This window comes from Crinia signifera, unplaced genomic scaffold (genome assembly GCF_055691185.1).
Source record: "Crinia signifera unplaced genomic scaffold, ASM5569118v1 HAP2_SCAFFOLD_464, whole genome shotgun sequence".
NCBI classification, from domain to species: Eukaryota; Metazoa; Chordata; class Amphibia; order Anura; family Myobatrachidae; genus Crinia; species Crinia signifera.
In genome coordinates this window covers 60,912-66,613 of record NW_028142357.1, presented here as the reverse complement: position 1 = coordinate 66,613, position 5,702 = coordinate 60,912, and the positions used below count along the sequence as shown (strand labels likewise).

Below are 5,702 nucleotides of genomic sequence, written 5' to 3'. Positions count from 1 at the left end.
GGCCTCAACGTCACTGGTTTGTAGACCTGCAACAGCTGTTGGTACAACAGCCATTCCGGCTGCCATTATGACCGGACCTGCTCAGTCAGGGTCCTTGCCTACACCCAGGTCTTACGCTGTGTAAAACAGAAAGATTTTTCCACAAGTCATCCAAATGATGATCAAAGCTTGTAAACCTGCTTCAGCCAGAATTTGCTACCGAGTGCGGCACACTTACTTCTCCTGGTGTGCATCCCGCAAATATAACACAAGTGTTTAAAACAGCGAGAGTACTGGCCTTCTTGCCGAGAGGATTAGATGTAGGTCTGAGGCTAGCCTCACTAATAGTGCATATCTCAGCTCGGTCCGTTTGGTTCCAACAGAAGATCTCCTAGATATCTGTACTTTCATCCAGGGTTATACAACCACCATACCTCAATAGGATCTGTCCTTAGTGCTACAGGCTTTGGGTAATCTACCCTTTGCACCAGTACATACAGTGGAATACAAGTGGCTCACAGCTAAGACTGTTTCTTCTGGCAATTGCGTCTGCCAGACCGGTATCGGATTTGACTGCTCTATCATGCCGACCTCCTTTTCCATCCCAATAGGGCGGTGCTAAGAACCAGAACTTTCCTCCTGCCCAAAGTAGTCTTCGGGTTTCACATCAACCAGGAAATAATGGTCCCCGCGTTCAATTCTAATGATTTCTCCCTAGCTGAACGCTCCTTGGATGTAGTTGGGGTCCTAACTATTAATCTGGACCGCACTGCTTCCATCAGGAAATCAGACACCCTCTTTGTCCTATACGGATTTCATAAGAAGGGCTGGCCAGCGAACAAACCGTTGCTTCCTTTGGTTGTCGGGTCCTTCTGACACCTCAGGCTAGTACCCTCCCTTGAGTACTGCTTTTGGACATCCCCACTGTCACCCTGTGGGAACCATGAAACCTGAAGAAGAAAGCGAGAGTTATGGCAGACCTACCTTAGATGAACTCTTTCTTCGAGGTTCATGGGACCCACAAGGCACCCACCTTTATTTAGGCCTGAGGTATTCCTTCCTTGTGACCTCCGCGACCTTGGTCATGCCTTCCCTCACTCTGGTAGGCTCTTATCTGCCTTCTTCCTTCTCTTCCTGCCATTGGCTGGCTAACAAAACTGAGGAGCTAAGCATGGAGGCGGGGTTATAGGGGAGAGAAGCTGTGCATCCTGGGAAATCTTGAAAGCTTTGCTGATTGGTGCCACGGTAGTCGGGATCTGCCTACAACACCGATGTCACCCTGTGGGTCCCATGAACCTCGAAGAAAGAGTTACCCTATAACCATAACTCTCTAGTTTTTGTGACTAAAAACAAGCACAGAGTGAATACTTCCTCCACATAAGGAGGGACCGTTTTCACAGTAGACCTTTTATCATGCCTTGATTTGGTCTACAGGATCGAAGCTCGTCATCCCTCATATAGGGCAGTATTCAATGAGAAAGTTCTCCGTGCATGGAGAGCATTTTATTTCGCTCTCCATGCACTCTCCGTGTTTTAGCGGAGATTCTCCCTGTTCCGGAGCCTCCTGCTCCCACTATTCAATGTGGTTAAGACTCGCCGCCACTCGCGGCGAGTCTTAACCCCTGCAGCGGACGAGCGTCCGCGGCAGGGAGCTTTCAGGGAGCCGGGGGACGGAAGCAGCCAGAGAGATTAAAGTCTCCCTGGCTGCTCCAGAGGAATGTGGTGGGGAGGGGGGCTCCCCAGGACCCAGGCAGCACAGGCTGCCCCCCCCTATAGCCAGCGGGGGACCCAGTATTCACTGCAACCGATCGTGCATATTAACGATCGGGTGCAGTGAATATATGAATATCTAATGAGCGGCTCGAGCGCTCCGGCCCCCTGCTGGCTGCACTGTGTAAAAAAAATAAAAAAATATATTTTTTTTTAAATTAAATATATATTCATGTGCTATAAGCACATGAATAAAAATAACATGCCCCTTCACAGAAAAAAAAACCTGATTTTTTTTGACACCAAAATAAAAAAAAAAAACCTTTTAGTTTAAAAGTTCACATTCCAGCTCCCCATCAAAAGATGGAGAATTGCTACACGGAGAGACACGGAGAAAGTCACTTAGAAAGACGGAGAATATTTCACATTGAATAGGGTTGCTCGCTTTTGGAGAGCAAAATGCTCCGTCCAAGGCGAACAAAGCACAAATTCTCCACAAAACACGGAGAACTTTCTCATTGAATACTGCCCTTAGAGGTGAGCGAGGTACGCATTGTGATACACCCTCGGCTTATAAACCCACAACCTTTAGTTTCTTATAGAAAATCACTTCTACTAAACACTTTTTTTTTTCCACCACATATCCTTTGAGCAGCGCATACTGTATGTACCTCTTCAGTCTTAAGATCACTAGCCCAGTGGTTCCCAAACTTTTTTGAATTACGGCACCCTAGACTATCACATTTTTTTTGTGGCACCCCAAGGTCCATATTAAACTAAGTAAATTTTGTTTATATGTCATCCTTAGGTTCAGTTATGTGATGAGGGATAGAAATCACTTCTGTTTGTCCACATTTTCCTATTATATTGACCATAAATATTTTCAATTGGTCCCAGACCCTCAACCTAGGGCACCCCAGGGTGCCACGGCACACAGTTTGGGAACCACTGCACTAGCCAATCATTTGGGACATCACAGCATTCATTTTCCAATTCATCACTGGATTGAAGCGGCATACGTTTTTCAGAAAGGACTTCCACAAACCAAACTCAAGGGACGTTCATTTCCTTTGATGTTTATTTTCACAATTTGATTTGTTTTGTGCCACTGGATGATGCCAATTCCATCATCCAGGGTATCTTGTACCGTCACTACCGCAGTGTTGTGGTCTGAGGATTTCTGTTTTTATTTTTTACTTTAGTTCCGCCGGGAGGAGGATGCGGAGAAGGCTGTGAAGGATCTAAATAATCGCTGGTTTAACGGTCAGCCTATTCATGCAGAACTCTCTCCGGTTACTGATTTTCGGGAGGCCTGCTGTCGCCAATACGAGATGGGGTGAGTGTGTGCCCTGGGGGTCACGGTGCGGACACAAAATGGCACCTTTCACCTTGTCCACCATATTTGCTAGACCTGGCTTCAGTGTCAGGACTATAATCTAATATAAGTGGTACTCTGTGCTGATGGGTGTCCTCTGTCACAGGGAATGCACGCGTGGGGGCTTCTGTAACTTTATGCATCTGAAACCCATTTCCCGGGAGCTGCGACGAGAACTGTATGGCCGGCGCAGGAAGAAGTGAGTCCGCATCTGCTCCTGATTCCTCTGTGCTTCTGTTTCTCACCTCTGATATTAACTGTTTTTGTTTTCTCCTCAGGGACAGACCTCAAGGCAGAGTAGAAATTAACAAGTTAGTTACAATATTTCTTTCTATTTTGGGGATCCCCAGGGTAGTACTAAGCCCCCCTCATGTATAGTGTATTGTATTTCTTCTGACCACCACTGGTTCCTCCACCTGGATCATTCCCTCTTAGCCTGGAACATTCATTGTACGAGGGCTGATCTGCTGAGGAGACTCAGCTAATGTATCTCAGAACTACATATTCCCTTCGATATGCAGCTCTCTAACTGCTGTGGAACTACACACCCCAGCATGCACTGCTATTAGGACATGCCCTAGCTTCCTGTGTACACAAGTTGCTGTAGCAGTGCTATTGGCAGCTTCATTTCCTTGTCTTGGTCTAAAGTGATTGGTTCATTCATTGTGTGGTGATCACATGGCAGGTCCCCCGTGTGTCAGTAATCAGATGGCGCTGGACGTCTGGTAAAATTGAACATCTGATCAGCTTAGTGGGATCTGCCTGTATATGGGCACAATGAGTGTCTGAATAATATATTGGCATGCAATTAGTAATTGTTGCTGGCACCATGGATATTGTAATATAAATGTTCTTCTAAACAAACATTTGCTGTAGTATGATGAATTCCTCAAGGGAGGAGCTGGATAATATCTCCGCCCAAGAGGAGCCGCCCATAGACCATTTGTCTCTACACAGACCTCTCACAGGGGAGGAGCGGGGCAAATGTCTTGTCCCCAGAGGAGGAGTCCAGATATTGTGCGGCCCTACACAGAGACATAGATCACAGGTGGGGGGGGGGGGGGGGGAAGAGCCGGGAGCCACAAGGCTGCCAGGTGAGCAGGCTGTTGTCGAAGAGCCGGGCTGGACGCAACGGACGCGGGCTGTGTGGCCTGCACAGCGTGACCTCTGACCTCGTCACACTGCGCAGAGTCATGCTGCCGGGGATGGGAGAAGCCGGTCAGCATTTCAGCGCATGCTGTAATCCCGGGATTGGAAATTTAGAACCAGGGAGTACAATACCGGAATTTTCGGGGACAGATCCTGGGATTGGCCACCCTACTCACAGGGGAGGAGTGGGGAAAAGTTTCCTTCCCAGAGGAGGAGCCCAGATATTGTGGGGCCACACACTGACGTATCAATGCTTCCTGGGAGGGAGTTTCCTTGTTCCTCCGCTGTGATACGTCACGTTGGTCAGCTGCGGCAGCACGCACACTGCCCTATGCAGCCAACTTGCAACGGTCATGCAAAACCAGGGGTGGCCAAGCCAGTCCTTGAGATCTACCAACAGTTCATGTTTTCCGGGCCTCCTGTGGATCTGTAGAATGTTAGTAATGATTCCACCTGTACACCAGGTCAGGGGGCTGCAAAGTGTGACTGATCCCACCTGTGTACCAGCTTGGGGGTCTGTAAAACAGGGACTGTTGCCAGAACTCGAGGACCAGTTTGGTGTCCATTTGGTCACACACATAAAGAGTACAATTATCTAGACGGTCCACCGATATCAGGCGGCTTGCTTAGATAATTGTATAATGCAGGGGTGTCAAACTTATGGACCTCCAGCTGTTGTGGAACTACACGTCCCAGCATGCCCTGCCACAGTTTTAACAATCCATTATATAAAATCTGTGGCAGGGCATGCTGGGACGTGTTGGGCTGGTGGGCCAGGAGTTTGATACCACTGATACAGATGCCTAGCGATACATAGAAACCTAGAATTTGGCGGCAGATAAGAACCATTCGGCCGATCTACTTAGGTGGCCTTGGCTGTGTTACTGAATAAAGCAGGTTATTATAGAGACCACAATTCCTCATCACTATAACAGAATGGTTATTGGGCCCTATGCTAATGCATTGGAATAAGGACCGATCACCCCCATGACTGTCCCGTCATTTCAAACATTTATGCTCTTCTTTTTCAGACACCGTTCTCGCTCCAGATCCCGTGAACGTCGCTCTCGTTCCAGAGACCGTGGGCGAGGAGGAGGAGGCGGCGGTGGTGGTGGCGGAGGAGGGGGAGGCCGCGATAGAGATCGACGGAGGTCTAGAGACCGAGAGAGATCGGGTCGTTTCTGAGCTGCTGTTTTTATTCTGTGTTTGGGAAGGTTCCAGGTTGGGGGGGGGGGGGGGCTCTGCGCTCAGCAGCTGTGGGTTAGGGGATCTTTTTCATTGCATTTCATTTGTTCTTGTTTTTTTAAGCTGGGCTTCTGATTAAACATTTGTAGTGATCCAGTAACACTGACGCGTCCTAAATTCCTTACATGGTGTTACAATACGTCCATCTAGTCCGCACATTGTGGCTCCCAGCTACTGTACACTAACCAGGCATTGGTGGGGGGTATAATGCCGGGGGCCAGTAACACTGACGTGTCCTAAATTC

General features: G+C 48.3%; 1 long non-coding RNA gene across 1 annotated transcript; it reads left to right on the top strand.

Moving 5' to 3' along the window:
* The first annotated feature begins 2,867 nt into the window (after positions 1-2,867).
* On the top strand, positions 2,868-5,443 carry LOC146055507 (uncharacterized). The gene is made up of 4 exons (XR_014468720.1): positions 2,868-3,025; positions 3,171-3,263; positions 3,343-3,375; positions 5,245-5,443. It is a non-coding gene; the product is annotated as an uncharacterized LOC146055507 (long non-coding RNA).
* The last annotated feature ends 259 nt before the right edge of the window (positions 5,444-5,702 follow it).